Raw genomic sequence first — 17,436 nt, forward strand, 5'->3', positions numbered from 1 at the left:
CATAAGTTTCAAAGTAGAAATCAGTGACGTGTGAGGAAAATGCTCTTGGGTCTCTTTTATAAGACAGAGAGGCATGATATAAATATTTTACATAAATACAATAAAGAAAATGCACATAAAGTCCATTTTTAATGTTACAGTACAAATGGGGCATGGTATGGGGGTGTCAAAATAAGCTCCTGCAATTGAAAATTGCACCTACATCATGGCAATGAAGAGATGCCTAAGGGCCCAATTCTATTCTTAGGGCAGCTGGGGAGTGTGGCGGGAGGGCAGAACTGGGATGTTTTGGGGTTGGAGAAGGCAGGCCAGTGGTGGACTGGGCCTGGGAGGGGGTGGGACCTGCCTGGGTGACCTAGATCATATCCTAACCTCCCTCCTGAGCAGCAATGCATTGCACCGGTCTGCTTGGAACTGCACCAGTAGATGAGTTGCTCCATTGAGGTGGTTGCTGTGCTACATGGGGTAAGGAGAAATAAATCCTCTTACTCCAGTCAGTCTGCCTATTCTAGCCCAGGATAGGATTGGGGTGCACATAATATTGTGCTTATTATTGTGCTATCCCATGCTGGAATCCCTAGCATGTATGCACTGCTGAAACAGAGACGCCTGCGTTGGCTTGGTCATGTCGTGACAATGGATGATGGCCGAATCCCAAAGGATCTCCTCTATGGAGAACTCATGCAAGGAAAGCGCCCTACAGGTAGACCACAGCTGCGATACAAGGACATCTGCAAGAGCGATCTGAAGGCCTTAGGAGTGGACCTCAACAAGTGGGAAACCCTGGCCTCTGAGTGGCCCGCTTGGAGGCAGGCTGTGCAACATGGCCTTTCCCAGTTTGAAGAGACACTTGGCCAACAGTCTGAGGCTAAGAGGCAAAGAAGGAAGGCCCATAGCCAGGAGACAGACCAGGGACAGACTGCACTTGCTCCCGTTGTGGAAGGGATTGTCACTCCTGAATTGGCCTTTTCAGCCACTCTAGACGATGTTCCAAAACCACCTTTCAGAGCGCGATACCATAGTCTCTCGAGACTGAAGGTTGCCAACACTATATTGTGCCATTATTTTTTTAAAACTTTTTTTTAACCTTTTATCACATCATGACTATCCAATTCTTAGAAAAGGACCAGTTCACACATTTCTCCAGCACATAGATATCAGCAGGCTAAATAGGAGGGAGTTTCAGTCTCACGAACATGCCCTACCATGTGTTGAACAACATGTGTTCAATTCCTTGTCTATGGTAGGTGGGTTGCATGTAGAAGCACACACACATATCAATGCACATGCATACATGTTGTGTCTGGTGCAATATTCTATATGTGGTGAGGGTCTGCACAAGCACAGATTTCTTTCATCATCCCATGCTGTGCACAGTCTACATTCTTGAGCAATGTGTGGGTCAGCCCACAGCCATTTGTTGACATTTCCCTCATTCTTATTTTAGATATACAGCAACCAGACTGAAAGCCAACAAAAGGTATCATTTGTTTTATGTGGCCTATTCTGTTAGGTAAATTTTGAAATCTCTGATGGACAATCTACAAAGGCTGAATTCAGCTATCTGCCACAAGAGGTCAGTGCAGCCCATGCTATTTTTCTATAAGCACTCCTCCGCATACAGTGACACAAAAATAATATCTTATATACACACACACACACCCAAGCCTGATGAAGCATTCTGTAGGACTTAAAAGCTTGTTGTTTGATCCTTTTGTGGTCCTAACAAAATCACTGACTAGCTATGGATGATGAAATTTGTCTTCAGTGTCCCAACACAGCCACCTACAATATTACCTTTTGTGGCTCTTTTCAAGTTGCGTCGTGGGGGCGGAGACTTGTGCCTCAACTCAAGTCAAGCCACACTTAACTTGCCCATCCCTGGCAATCACAGCTTGGAAGGGTTTCTTCTCCACTGCCTTTCTGCTGCCTGTGGTTCTAGACAGCAGAAAGGACAGATAAGATAGCAACAGTCCTCAACCCAGTCCAATTGTTCAGCTTGTTCAAGCCATGATGGGCCTGACATTATGTGCACTTGCAGGAAAAAGATAATAAAGTGAAAAAGATTGCAAACTCCCTTTTTCACATTTCTGTCTGTATGCACAAGAATTCTCTTTGGGGAAATCACATCCCCCTTGTACAGTTACCTTAAGGTTATTGAAGAAATGGATATGACAATGTCAGAATGCCAGATGCAAGGGAGGGCACCAGAATGAGGTCTCTTGTTATCTGGTGTGCTCCCTGGGGCATTTGGTGGGTGGCTGTGAGATACAGGAAGCTGGACTAGATGGGCCTATGGCCTGATCCAATGGGGCTGTTCTTATGGGAGCAGAGACCTGGAAGCAGACACTCCAGACTTAGCACTGTGACTCTGGCAAGTCCCTGCCACAAATAAGGGATTATCATTGGAGAAAAAAACCCACATTCAGTGGCATAGCTACTTGGGGGTGGAGGCATTGTTCTGGGTACCATGTCTTGAAGAGGTGTCAAGGAGGTGCCTTTAGGAGGCCTCCTGAAGTCCAGGGGGTGTAGGAGGGTATGGGGGTGTTAAAAATTTATGTCCCAGCTACACCACTGCCCTCATTCTAACACTGAACAGTATCACCTCAAGAGGAGATGGCATCTGTCGTAAATTCTTGCATCATGATCTCAATTCAAGGAAGAGAGGCACATACATGAGAAGAACTCATTAGATTTGATCATATTTTCAAAATATTTTATTTTCATACCCTATTTGTGTTAAACTCCAAGAATAGTCCCCCGGCAAGCATGTCCTTAAATTACTGCCAAATTTACCTGCTCATTTGTTAATCAACTAAAGCTTCTGTTGATCAAACTACTAAAATAATTAAACTGGCAGCTTTGACATACAAATATCCAGAATCAGAGTGGCAAAAGAACATTATGTTACTTCTACTCATGAATGAATTCTGGTCACATTGTCTATTTCTCTCAAGAGTTGCCTGTTTTGATTGTTTTGTGTGTCCCATCCCCCTCCTTTCCTTTTCCTCTTTTATTTATCTAGGTGGCCAAGATGAAAAAGGGGGAAAAAAAATACTCAACAAGAATAGGGAGGTGATGAAGTTGAATAGAACTGCTCGGTGATTGACCATGGCAGTGGTCAAAATCCAGAGTGCCAAATCAGTGAACTGTGGTGAGGATTAGTACCTGCAAAACCGTTGATTGATGAGCACCCTCCTATTCTTAGAATCCAACACGACACTTTCTTCAGCCGGTGTCCTTGAAAGTGAGATTGTTGAATGATCTTTATTTGAAGGGGAAGGTGCTCTTCTGAGGAAGAAGCAAAATTAGAAACAAAAAGTCTTGATGATAAGCACCGTGATTAGGGGGTCATGAGAATGATAGCACCCAATGAAAGGAACACAAAAGGTTAGTCTTTAGCTTTCATTCCTATTCAGGCGTCACTGACCAGCAGAACAGTGTTATCCTCTGACATCTGTGCATTTTGCTGCCTCTATGCCAATCTGTATGTAACTCTAGCAAACCCTTTCTTTCTTTCTTTCTTTCTTTCTTTCTTTCTTTCTTTCTTTCTTTCTTTCTTTCTTCCTTCCTTCCTTCCTTCCTTCCTTCCTTCCTTCCTTCCTTCCTTCCTTCCTTTAATCTACAGTGCAATCTTAAATTGCACTTTGGTTTCTGGGTCACTGCTGGAGTCATGGAGCAAGCCCCGGCAAAGGTAAGCTTGTGCTGGTGGCAGGCTGCTGGCGTGGGGTTTCCCACATCATATCTGATAACCCACCTTTTAAAAATCATGTTCATAGCAACTGTGGTATATGTCCATGACCACTGCACTGAGCAAGAGGGCTTGTCCACCTCTTTCCCAATGTCATTTTCCCATTTGCCCCTGAAGCTGCTGTTTGCCCTGCAGGACAAAATGTACAAATGTCTTCTGGTGTGATGGCCCAGTGCAGCTGGTACAATCCACCAAGGGAATGTGGCATAAAAGCAAGGGACACTGCCCATGCATTTCACCATTCCATGTACCCTTGGATCTCCTTTTAAACAAAACCTGATAGCATAGTGGTCCTGGGTCCATGGGGGCAAAAATCCCAAGGCCTGTAGGGCAAAAGCCCCAAGGTCACGCCTGTGGGGCCTATGAGGGCAGCACTGATGTGCCTGCTGTACCACTGCTGCAACCTCCACCTGCCCTCTGGAGCCCTTCCAAAGGCCAGGGAGGCCTGGTGCTGCTTCCATGGGTGCTCCAAAAGTCTTCTGAGGCCTCTGGAGGGCTATTAAACAGTTTTCATTGGAAAACCGAAAGTACTGTTTAAAGGTGCTCTGGAGGCATCAGAAGGCTTTCAGAGTGCCCAGGGATGTCACATGAGGCTCTGAAACAAAGGTAAGCCTCTTCTCTAGGCTAGGACGGAGGCGGCATGTTGCAATTCTGTGCCCTGGGCCAGCACAGGGGTTGGGTTCGCAACTGCCTGATGGTTTTACTCCCAAGAAAGAGAGTTGGCCCCCAAAATGGAGTAAAATCAGGGTGCCCTTTCTCATCCCGCCTCTTTCCTTTAATATGCCTCAATTCTAAGGTCCCCTCATCATGGAAGCCAATGACTATAGCAGTCAGTGGTTTGGGAAGCCAACTGACCTGGCTATCTCCCAAATTTCCAGTACTACCATGTGCCCTGAGCTGCTTTTGGGACCAAGGAAAATAGCTCAAAAGATCCCACGTAACACCTAGTTAAGCTACAACCCACTTTACAGAGGTCAAGATACAAACTATCTAAATGGGATTCTCATGGCTCAAGATTCTGATTGTTGGTTAAGGGGCCCTGGAACTCCCCTTAACCAAGGTTACATGGTTGGACTTGACCAATAGACTGATGTCAGCCACACTGGTGGTTCCCATGCACATCTCATCCAAGCTGTTCCTGCCAGCACCCTTGTTACATAGCTTAGGCTATTTGTTAGGGCAAGAATTACTTCCATTCACTACATATGGGTATCCGTCAATTTTACCCAATCGGGCAAATTGCTTCAAGACATTGTTTATATCAGGAAAATGATACCTCCAGAGTCTGAACCACCACCCACGCCCATAAAACCCACTGCAGTGCCCCCGCTGCACTCATAAAACCCACGTTAACCTGCATGTTAATGTGAAGTTTTTCTTAAGAAAATGAATATGTAACCCTAATAATACTGCAGTATAAAACATTCTATTTTTAGTATTTAAAAAATGAGCTTTTGCTCCAACAGTGAGTGCACACACACACACACACACACACACACACACACCCTGCTTACACCAGTGCATTGTGGCACCTGAGATTATTTACTGTGCTGCCCCCCCTTGTAGCTACACCACTGTAAATGTGGTCTCTTCCTCTGAGGAAAACTAAAATAATAGTCAGAAACACTTCAGCTTGTATGCCTTTGATAGTATTCAAAGTATCTTGCCTGCTGTTTAATTGCAAGTCACCTTGAATCTCCCAAAGGGAGAAAGGTAGGGTAGAAATGTTGTAATAATGCTATGTAATAGCCTGGCTCAGCTCACACAACCGAGTGTTTCACCCTGGGTGCAAGGCCCACACCTTTTCCAGGCATTTTGCTGTTCATCCTTTCACGCAGTTCAATCGGCCTTGGATGTGCCTTGGTTCCTCCCCTCTCCCTTGCGTCCCTTGATACTGGTGTGAGGCCTTTCCAGAAGCAGTGAATAATGCTCAGCCCCCTCCCTGTGGCCCCACACCCTCTGTCCATGCAGCACTGACCTGATGCCAGGAATTGTGATGGATCAGGCTATTAATCAGGCTGCCCTTCAGGATAATGATCTAACTTGGCAATGGGCAATCAGATGAAGCCATCTCTTCCTTTGAGAGGCTTACAATTCGGAGAATCAGAGCTCCCCACCCCCTGCTTTCTTTCTTTTTATTTTAAAGAACTCTCAATCACAGAACCTTGAAAACACAACCAGGCATTTTAAAGGTCCAGGGACCATAATTTAAAAATGAGGGGCTGCAGGTGATCTAACAAAGGAAACTTTTTCCTTTTGAGTTTGCCTGTCACCCTCCATCTGCAGTCCAAGGTAGTACAGTCCAGGAAGTGTTGGGTCACCAATCCTGGGTGTCAGCTTGGCACAGTGGTTCTTGAATGGCAGCAGGGATGGAGGTTCTTCAGCAAGCAACATAACTAACAGCAAGGCTATGCAGATCAAAGAGTGAAGAAGGTACACATTTTGGAGTTGAGAATGAATCAGCAAATGAATTCCTATGTTAAAATAAAGTGCTTATTTCTGGCCATCATCCACTTAATGATACACTTCCTGCTTAGTGATGTCACTTCCAGTCCTCAGCAGGCGTCCATGAATGTTCATTGGCCCACTGTATGAAATGAATTTGATCCACCGTTCTAGTTGTTTTTGGAAAGTAGAGACTGCTAGATCTAGTCTAAAGCCCAGACATTATGGGAAATGTATAATGTGGTCCACTGTCATTTTCTTTTCTTAACAATGGTATTTGGAGTATTCGAAATGAGTCACAATCACAGCAAAAGGTGTTTATTTGGTTATCTTTCTCAAATACAAAAGAAAATGTTACAGCACACAAATATAGCACACAAATGGGGCCAGGAGGTGTAGTCTGGAGGTTAAGCTGTTGCCTTGCCTGAAGAAGCTAAGTGGGAACATGTTTTATGGATGTCATGTTATTTATCTTAAAATTAAAAATAAATTGTCAGTTTCATTTTTTACACGGGTTAAAAAACTAATCTGTATAAAACTGTGTCCCTCAAAGGTCGACACTCACCTGGCCCTAACCATGGCAATGGGGAAAATGCCCATGGAACTTGACCAGTCAGGGACAAAGAGTTGCAGAGGGGTCATCTTTGTCTCTCCAGGGCCATTGAGCTGGAGATCTGATATGCCTCCTCCTCCTCCACCTTAGATGCTGGAACTCATAGTGACATCCAGGGAGGGGGTTAGGTCAGAAAGCCTTTTCCTTCTCTGGGTCAAGCAGAGTCAAGGAGTCCCTTCCTAGGGTAAGGACTGGCTTCTGCCTGTTCAAGGGCCTGCTCCCTTCCCTGATACTGCCCTCATCTGTGGCCTTCTGAGATATTTTTGACTCCACCCATTATCCACTTCCTGTCCCACCCTCCCTCTCTAATCCAGCCCTCTGAATCTGAAAGAGTCCTTACTTGGGTATCTGCTTGCTTCTCCTGGTGCTTTCCTTTTCTGGAGCACCTCTCCACCCCCCTCTCCATTCATGAGCCACCCCTTGACCACTGGAAATGGTGGAGGTGCCTCCTCTTCCATGAGAGGATTCTGCAAACAAAGAGCCCCAGCCCCTAACAGGCACTTGAACAAGTGTGCCGTCACGACTAGACTTGCCCATAGTTTGGCAGGATCTGGAGCTGCCTAGGGGTCTTTGACCTGAGTTGTGCCATGCAGCTCTGTGGTCCTCTATGGTCTCCTTGTCACCCACCCACCCCAGCATGTCTGGACTCAGGCAACACAATTCTTGGCCTTTTATGCATTGCAGATGTCTTTCTGAGAAGCTGGAGAACATACCTTAAAGAATATGACCTAAGTATGCCAGCCTGTAGACACATTGATGCTGTGATGTTGCTTTATAGTGAGGCAGATTATTAACCCATCTCAATATTGTCTGCACTGACTGGCAGGGGCTCTCCAGCATTTCAGACAGGGGTCTTTTTCCCAGCCCTTCTGGCAATTACCAAGGGGTTGAACCTGAGGCTTCTGAACAGAAAGGCTCTGTCACCCTGGGGCTTTCAGCCTAACCTTTTCCTAAGACATTTGCATCTTTGAATGCCGCACAAGAGGGAAGTCAGAAAGAGAAGAGCGACAGCAGCAAGCTTAGGCTTCAGGAGGAGAAGTGATGAGGATTGATTAACTAGAGTTTTCTGTTTTCCAGCTTCACCAAGCCTTTTAGCTCAGCTGCCTCACTATTACTTAGGCAGCTTAAAATGTAGGCCTGTGAAAGCCTGAGAAAGTTAATATTTTGCAAAACAATTGAGCTAAAGAGCTGCTCAAATCATAGCAGTGGTGTTGATGATACGCTCAGTAGGAGAAGCATCCAATAAACCAAATACCATTGCCGTAAAAGATGAGTGAGGGAGTGCAAGTGAATGCTACTGTTCTTTGTTGTGTGTGTGTGTGTGTGTGCGTGGAGAGAGAGAGCGAGAGAGCAGAAATAAAGACTCTTCTACCATTCTATTTTGGAAGTGCAATTTTCTCTCTCATTCTTGCAAGCTATCCACATTCCACACATGAAGCCCAATGAAATACATGGGAGATGTGCAGAACATAATGGTATGTGATGTGTAGGAATTGGGACTTCTCAGAACAAATGAATTGCCTCTGCCGGTAGACCAAAATATCTATCTAGTTCAGATGTTACAGGAAGCTTCCAAACAAGATGGTGGCCTTCCACTGTTGGGTTCTCCCAGTGCCTTGCGTTTAGAGGTATATTCTCCCTGAACATGGAGGTTCCACTAAAAAGTAGTCATTGCTAGATAAAGCCGCCATCAATGGCTATTATTCATGAAACGGCGCTCTGTAAAAATGAGGGCACGGAAGGATTACTCTTGTTGACATTCACATACTCAGAGTCTCAGCTCTTTTCCATTTATCATAAAACTGAGTTAACCCTGCTAACTGGAAAGAGAGGCCAGCGGCAGACCTGGAGGGGGGTAGGGGGAAAATGCCCCAAGTGATGTATCCATGCAGCGTTCCAGACTGCATGGGAAGCCACCTGAGCTTCCGATGTGGTCTTGAACAATATTTCTGGTTTCCCAGAAGTACTGTTTAAAACCGTGCGGAAGCCTCAGAACGCCGCATGAGATTCCATTGTGCTGGGTACGTATGGGGTACGGTGTGGTGCAGAGATGTGGCATCGCAGAACTTTGTCCCGGGGCATGTCCAGGGGCAGGTCCGTTACTGAAAGAGGTACTTTTTCCAAGTGGTGCTCCTCTTATATTTAGCAAGGGCAGTGCATTTTAAATCCCATCTGACATGAGCATATGAAAGTGAAGACAGAATTGTATGCAGGGACCCTGTATCGAAGCTAGTGGCATGGCGATGTAATTGAGCAATGGAAAGAGGACTGAAGCCAAGTTAGCAGCACACTGAAACCTTTACTAAAGTGCTCCAAAAACCAAACGGGATTTAAACTGGGCCTCTGCAAATTATCACATTTAAGGCCCAATGCAATCCCTCATTGCAACCAGCATTGTGGCAGCAGAAGTGCTTTCTGGCTGTCACGAAAGGCTCTCTAAAGGTGTGCAGAGATGTGTGCTTTTCTTAAGAGTATTGTGAGACTATTCTGTTTTACCATCTCAGATGGCTGAAAAAAAATAAAGGAAAGAGGTCACTGGGACAGAGCCTCCAAGAGGAATTTTATCAGGGGGATAAAATGTTTCTTTCAGGCTCCTTCCAAAGGGAGAGGGGAGGGTGGCAATGGAGTGGATCAAACAGGTGCAGGAAGGGGGCAATATGGGGCAAGGGTGACAAGCAGGAAATGTCTTGTCTACCAAGGTCTACTAAGTTTCTACCAAGGTCTACCAAGTTTCTTGTCTACCAAGGTCTACCAAGAGGCCAGGTCTACCAAGTTTCCCTGGCAGGCAGACCTAGCCTCCTGGTTGGCTCAGACTCCTTTTGCTCTCCTTAAAGCCTGCTGAGATTCTAGAAAATTTTCTGGTTCCCTCCTTTGGCACCTGGACCTCCTTTTCAACCACAGGCCCAGGTACAAAATGTTCTCTGCAAACCCCTCTCAGCGGCCCTGTAGTGGGGTATTGAGAAAGAGATGTCCCAATTCTCTCTCACTCTAGTGGGGAGATATGATAGCTATGATAGCTGGATGGGCAGGAAGTCAAAAAGTGGGGTGGGGTTGGGGGGCTGCATCTTTCTGTATTTAAGGTCACTTTGGGGAGGGGCAGTGGACACAGGCACACACCAATACATGTACATACCAGAATGCCTTAGGGAGGGCAACACAAGGCTGTCCCTGAAACCCCATCCCCATCAAGATGTCGAGTCAAACTTTGTTGGCTACACCAACAGCTGCAGTAGAAAGAGTTGATAGATTCCTGATGCTGTAGAACAGCATTTCTCAAACTGTGGGTTGGGACCCACTAGGTGAGTCACAAGCCAATTTCAGGTGGGTCCCCATTCATTTCAATGTGCATTTTATTTTTAATGTATTAGACTTGATGCTACTATGGTATGCACTTGGGGAAATGTTACAGATCTGTACTTTAACAGGCTTTATGTATGCTTTTAGCTTGCTCCCAGATAAGTGTGAATAGGATTGCAGCCTTTGGGATGTTTGGGGAATTTTTTTTTTAACTAGACCAGCAACTGCTTGGGAGGGTTAGGAAGGTTCTTCTTGATTTAAAATAATTTTTCAAACGTATACATATTGTAAGCTTTTAATTTAAGCATTCGCCGCTGTTTTGCTCCCCCTACCTGGAATGGCACCGAAGGGGAGGGGAAGGGGCCACTTAGACAGATAAGGCTCCCTGCAGAACTTAGTGCTTTGCGCCCCCTGTAGCTATACCACTGGTCAGGAGCACAAGAGAACCCCCTTTTTCCCTTCAGTCCGCTTAGGGACAGCATCGGACCGCTCTATCTGATAGCTATGGCTTAGCTCGGGCGGTGAAATACCTCCCTCGACCGCTAAGGAGCGCTGTTGCACAGGCTTTTCTCCACGGCGCATTGCACGCCTAAGAGCAAAAAAGCGTTGATGTCGCACAACCCAGGACTTTCTCATTTTATTATTATTTTTTTTAAAGTCGCTCTTTACTGGCAGAAGCACATTTAAACACCTGTCCCATAAAACGACCCTTTCAGTATGAACGATGAGGCTATTATGGGGGGCGGGGGGCAGAAGAGGGTCCTCCCTTTCCCCTTGGATTTTACTACTTGGATACACCAGCTCGGTTGGAAGGCTGTGAGCATCTCTCTCTCTCTCTCTCTGAGCCATTTGGGGAAATAAACCCTCGGACCACAATGGTCGCATTAATCTTGCGCAATTAGCCTTTGGCAGCTCCACAGGCGCCCAAGACAAAGCTTTATGCAAATAGAGCCCCCCCTCAGCCTCCCAACCCCCTCTCCTGTGGATCTCGTCTCCCCCCCCCCACAACATTCACCACCCCCCTTGTGTAGCTCTGATGCTGTTTCCCAGACTGTTTTTAATGACACGGTACATGGAGTAACTTAAAGTTAATTATAAGGTTCTTGACCAAAAAAAGGGGGGGAGGGAGAGGCAATCGGACTGGGGAGGGGGGCTTGCAGGCTGTGCTATTCAGAGGGTTGGGTGCATGCTCGCAGAATGAGCCACCTGCGCTTGGCAGCGCTGCCAGCGACCAATTTGCATTGTGTGTGCCTCGGAGTTGGAGTAGATGAGGGCACTTTGGGGATGGCTGGAGAGCCCGGCTGGCTGCTGCTGCTGCTGCAGGCTGGAAGAAGGTATGCCCCGGAGGCTGCAGGAGGGAGCGATTCTCCAGGGGATTTCCACGGATCGCGGAGGGAAATTGTTTATTGAGCGCAAGGAAGGGGTGCTGGGTGGGGAGGGGGGCTTGTCCTTCCTTGCAGGGGGGCGCGAACGGGGCAGCTTGCGGGGAGGTGCGGGGGGGGGAAGGAATGGGCTCTGGATGAGCTGCCCTAGTGGCTGACTTGAAGGTGAATCTGAGCCAATGCAGAACCAGGTGGAGACTGGCTGGCAGGCTACTCCCTGGCAAGGTCAAGGCTCCCACCCAAGCTCTACTTGGGCCTCTGCATTGCTGGAGGGGGGGGCACAGTCATAGGGGTCCCGAGGGAGCGGAGGGGGGTGGGCAGCAGAGCGCAGGGTTTGGGGGGGGGGGTTTCTGGCAGGGAGAGAAGAGGTTCGTCCTGGCCCTGATGGAAGACGTGGTGCCTGCAAACAGCAGGATCGAAAAACGCCAAATTAGAACTCAAGACATGCCTAGAGTGGGGCAATGCAAAGAACAAATCCATGCATTTTCCGTCCTTCCTTCCTTCCTTCCAACGATGCTTGCGTCTCTTTTGCTCAACCTCTCTGTCTGTCTGTCTGATAGCAATTTCCCAGTTCTGCTTTCAGGAGCTTCTGCTCCGAACTGGTTTCCAGCGTTCCAGGAGCAAAGGGGTAGGTTCAAAGGGAAGAAAAAGACCAAGCCTGGTGCCCTCCCCCCCAAGTCCTTCCCTAGCCGCAATGTTATTCACAGAGTCGCACCTGTCCGCTGGAGATAGAGTTGCCATTGGCTTCACGGGGTGGGGGGGGGGGGGCTTGGATTTCTTCCTTTCGATCAGTGATTAATGCGCCTTAATGAGCTCATCTCCAAACCATTATTTACAACTGGGGTGGACAAAATGAATGGGGAAAAAAACTGATGAACCAGCACTGAAGTCACTGGGAAATTATGGAGTTTGAGAGAGGAAGGAAAGCGGGGGGGGGGGGGGAAGCTCCAGATCGTGCACAATTTTGGAAAGGGCACCCCCATACCAGTCGCTTTCTTCACACACACACACCAGGCAGGCAGGCAGGCAGGCAGGCAGGCAGGCAGGCAGATAGATAGATAGATAGATAGATAGATAGATAGATAGATAGATAGATAGATAGATAGATAGATAGATAGATCTCATTTACAAATAATGACATTTTGTGCAATTCTACATAAAAATTACAAAACACACACACACACACACACACACACACACGATCCCCTTCGATGTTTTTGATGTCTCGATTTTCTGCTCAGGAGAGAAGCACTGAAATCTACGGCATCCTTTCTCATGTCTTGTAGGGCTGGTGTTTGCTTGAAAACGACTGTTATTTAAGAATCACGGACTCCACTGGGGTCCCTGGACTTTCGCCTGCTGTATCCGGAGGGGCGCCCCCCACCCCAATCTTTCACTTCTCTGAAAGATTCCGTGTTTGCGGTGCAGGACAAGCCCTTGAAGGTGGCAATTTTGACTTTCTTTGTCCAGAGTCGACGTATTTTTCCCTCTGCGGAAACGACCTCGAGCTCAACCAGCGAGCCACCGAACGAACCCTGGAGATCTGGGCAATGCCTTCCTCTTGCCAGCCTCCAGGTGCATTTCAGGTGTACCCAAAGCCCAGTTTCCTCTGCCTAAGGAGGAAGACGCTGCAGGGAAGTGCGGGGCGGGGTTTGGGACCCAGGCCAAATCCCCCGACCTCTGGGGACTCGCCTCTTCCCTCCCAAAAGCCTCCGATCAGCTGCCCAGTTTCTCTTGTCTCCAGCCTTTACTGGGGACCCTGAACTGCCTGGACGTTTCGTTCTAGAGCGCAAAGCCAGCCCCAGCTGGGTCTGTCCCTCGACTAGGTCAAGGCTTCGCTGTCCGCCCACCGGAGAAAATTGCAGCCAGCGCAGCTCTGGGCTTCCTAAAGGGGACTGGAAACTGAAGGGAAAAAAAAAAAATTAAAAGTAAAAGTAAAAATAAAAAAGGAAGGAAGGAAGGAAGGAAGGAAGGAAGGAAGAAAGAAAGAAAGAAAGAAAAGAAAGAAAGAAGAAAGAAAGAAAGAGAGAGAGAGAGAGAGAGAGAGAGAGAGAGAGAGAGAGAGAGAGAGAGAGAGAGAGAGAGAGAAAGAATGGGTTTTTCCTCCCTTCTGTAAAAAAGCGAAACTATTCCAGGATGGGCATGAGGTGTGACCATCAAAGTGCAGGAAGCTTAGGAGAAGCTTCACGCAGAGGGAGAGGAGGAGGCAACGAGCCTTCCTCGAAGACGCTTTTTCGAAATGCAAACCAGAGGAATCAGGAGGAATCAAGCTGCGGAGCAGGCAAACTCCACGCATAGGCGCCCCCCAGTCCCCAAACCACGACTGCTCCCCTCCTCCTGTTTACCTTTGCTGGAAAAGTCCTTCTCTCCCCCCCTTCCTCCCTTCCCCAAACAAAGTGACGATGAAGGTCCCTCGCTTGGTGGATGATGACTCCCTGGCTGGGCGGCAGAGACCGTGTTTTGGGAATGCTCAAGCAGGCAGGACTCTCTCTCTCTCTCTCTCACACACACACCCATGGTATATTATTTTAACACTAGCCTCTCTGATTCAGAAACACTTTATCGTCTCAATTAGACGCCCTTGCCTTATTATTAATAATAATAATAATAATAATAATGATGATGATGATGATGATGATGATGATGATGCGAAAATAGCTTCCAGAAAACTGTTTCTGAGCATGTTTTTTGTTGTCCCATATTATTAAATCATAAGGAGGGAGGGAGGGAGGAGAGACTGAATTTGGAGCAATCCCCCCGTGATTGTTTTGAAAGACGGAGAGTGTGTGTGTGTGTGGGGGGGGGGGCGTCGTTTCCACGTTTAAGGATTATTAATCCCTCCCTCCACTTTCAATTCCGCAGGAAAACAAAAAGAAAGAAAGGCCTGGATTAGGAAGGGGTATCAAGCGGGATTATTCGTTGATATCAGCCAGATGGAGCCCCAGGGGGCGAGGGGAAAGCAACAAAAGGGAGAGAGAGAAATTGGGGGCCGCGAGTTATGGGAGGAGATTTGCAAACAAGTAAGGCACTGAGTTATTCAGACGGCGAGAGGGAGGTGGCCTTTAGCTGGGGGTGGGTGGGATAAACGTTTTTACTCTCATCAGCATCATCATCATCATCATCATCATCATCATCATCATCATCACTACTACTACTACTAAAATTAAAATGAAATTTAAAACGAACATGGTAGAGTCCTGGATCCAACGGCAGCCACAGCGGATTCGTCCCCACGCCTTCTCCCAGGCATGCACCGGGGCGCGGGCCTCTCGCTGTGATCGGCACCGACCAGCCCCGTTTCTCCTTTCCAACTTTTCCACGGAAAGGAGACTGTTTCTCGCGCCTCTTCTGCGGAGAGCAAAAACACTGCAGGGGACAGAAGGGGGGGGGGGAATCTATTCCACAGTTAGTGACCTGGGAATGCACCTGCTGTTCGGATACAAAGACGTGGGGGAGGGGGAATTAAGAAAGAGACCCCCAAGCCCCCCACGTTCCCCCAACATACAGCTTTACACCATTACCAAGACCCAATTCACCAAACATCTATCTATCTATCTATCTATCTATCTATCTATCTATCTATCTATCTATCTATCGTATGCATGTGTGTGTGTGTCTGTCTGTATATACAAACACATGTATATACATATACACGTCCATATGTGTGTATATATGTATGTGTATATACACATGTATGTATATGTGTGTGTGTGTATGTGTTTATATGTATATGTATGCATATATGTTACACATACATACATAAGAACAGCCCCACTGGATCAGGCCATAGGCCCATCTAGTCCAGCTTCCTGTATCTCACAGAGGCCCACCAAATGCCCCAGGGAGCACACCAGATAACAAGAGACCTCATCCTGGTGCCCTCCCTTGCATCTGGCATTCTGACATAGCCCATTTAAGTTTGTACGTATGTATGTGTGCATATATGTGTTTGTGTATGCACACATACATACCAGACTGGTAGATAAACACGATTTTCGAGAGAGAGCGCGCGCGAATTTCGCCTGCTCCGAAGCTTTTCCGAATGCGAGTACATTTTCCTCTTTGAGGAAGCTGAGGCTGGCCTTCTCCCCTGCACCTCCCGGGCAATGCGGGCAAGCGAGCCAGTCCGCCCCCTCGCCCCTCCGTCCGTCCCCCTCGGCCGGCCGAGTACTTCGGACTCGCGAAGGCTGCACTGGTCCAGCTCGTAGGAGCGTCCTTTGGACACCGCCGCGGATGCGCAGGTCTCGGCTGCCCGCCTCGAAGGCCGGGATACGCGGTGGGGGGAGCCCTGAATCAGGAGCCCTCCCCCCCCCCGCCGCCGCATCTGTTTCCAGTTTGCGCGTCCTGCGCCGAGCGGACGCAGTGCCGGACAAGCCTCGGAAGCCCGGCGGCGCTCCGGCTCCCGCTGCAGCTGCCTCCCACGCCGGCTGGCCCGGGGCGCACGCCACAGAAGGCGGCCCCGCCTCCCCTCTTTGGCCTGGCCGGCCGCGAAGGACCGCACTGACCCCGGAGGCGCAGGCCAGCGCCCTCCACGGCCGCCGGAGCCGCCAGGAGGCAGTTGCGGTGCCCACGTCACTCTCTCTCTCTCTCTCTCTCTCTCTCTCTCTCTGTCTCAAACACACACACACACACACACACAGAAACTAATAAGCACCCAATTTTAATGAAGTCATAGTTAGTTCTTTCTTTCTTTCTTTCTTTCTTTCTTTCTTTCTTTCTTTCTTTCTTTCTTTCTTTCTTTCTTTCTTTCTTTCTTTCTTCTCAAGAACTATCTCAACTATCATCTATCTATCTATCTATCATCTACATACATACATACATACATACATACATGCCTTGGGCATTTGCTCCAGCAGAGGAAAGGCAGTTAAAAATCTGTTAAGTAAATAAATAAATAGAGTCTATTTTGACAAATGGACGCTCCGAGCACCAGCACTCCTCTATGGAGAACTCCCCCTTCACCACAGGGAGTGACTCCGAAGACCAGTCTTGGCCGAGAGGGATTGATGGCGATGGCCCAGAGGGAACGGGCCCTCCTCTGTGGAAGGATGCCCCTTGACTCCCGTGGACGTCGCCCAGGACCGCCCTAGCCCGTTCTTTACGGGGCGCATGCGGGGAAACAGATGGGGAAGAGGGGAAAGGGGGGGCGGGCAGGCAAGCGAATGCCCTGGTCTGTTTTCCAGCAGATCTGGTGGCGCCCTGGAAAAGGCGGTCTAACTCCATTCAAGTCCTGCTTGAGAAAGAACAAGCTTAGGGGGGAGGGGGGAGGCGAGGGGGGGGATGCATGTGGCTTTAATAGCAGTGAAAGTATTACAGTGGGATCAGATTAAGCGAGAGAGGGAGCTTTGGAACATCTGTCTAATGCAGCCAATAGAGATGACATTAGTGATATTGGAGGGAGAGAGAGCGAGAGCGAGCGAGCAACAGATCGAGCTGGGATTACCAGAAACCTCCCAATCCGATTAGCCACAGCCCCTCCCCTGCCAGCCAGATCCGGAGCCCTGGAAAGCCTACCATGGACATTAAAGAGTTGCTTGTACCCTGATGCTGGAGGGAGGCAGGGGCTGCAGGAACTCACAGACAACCAAGAAGGAGAGGGGGCAGCAGTCCCTCTCAGGATGGCCCTTCTCTGTAACCTCAGTTGAGTGCAGCATATCACCAGGTCCCAGCAGAGCTGGAGGTGGCTCCAGCTGCAGCAAAAGCTCACTATGGGGCCCAAGGAGTCATTGCTAGTCCCCAGGGTGTTCAGAGGGGCACTGCCTCTGTACACTGAACATAAGAACATAAGAACAGCCCCACTGGATCAGGCCATAGGCCCATCTAGTCCAGCTTCCTGTATCTCACAGCGGCCCACCAAATGCCCCAGGGAGCACACCAGATAACAAGAGACCTCATCCTGGTGCTCTCCCCTACATCTGGCATTCTGACTTAACCCATTCCTAAAATCA

The sequence above is a fragment of the Tiliqua scincoides genome, chromosome 2, assembly GCF_035046505.1.
Source record: "Tiliqua scincoides isolate rTilSci1 chromosome 2, rTilSci1.hap2, whole genome shotgun sequence".
Lineage (NCBI taxonomy): Eukaryota > Metazoa > Chordata > Lepidosauria > Squamata > Scincidae > Tiliqua > Tiliqua scincoides.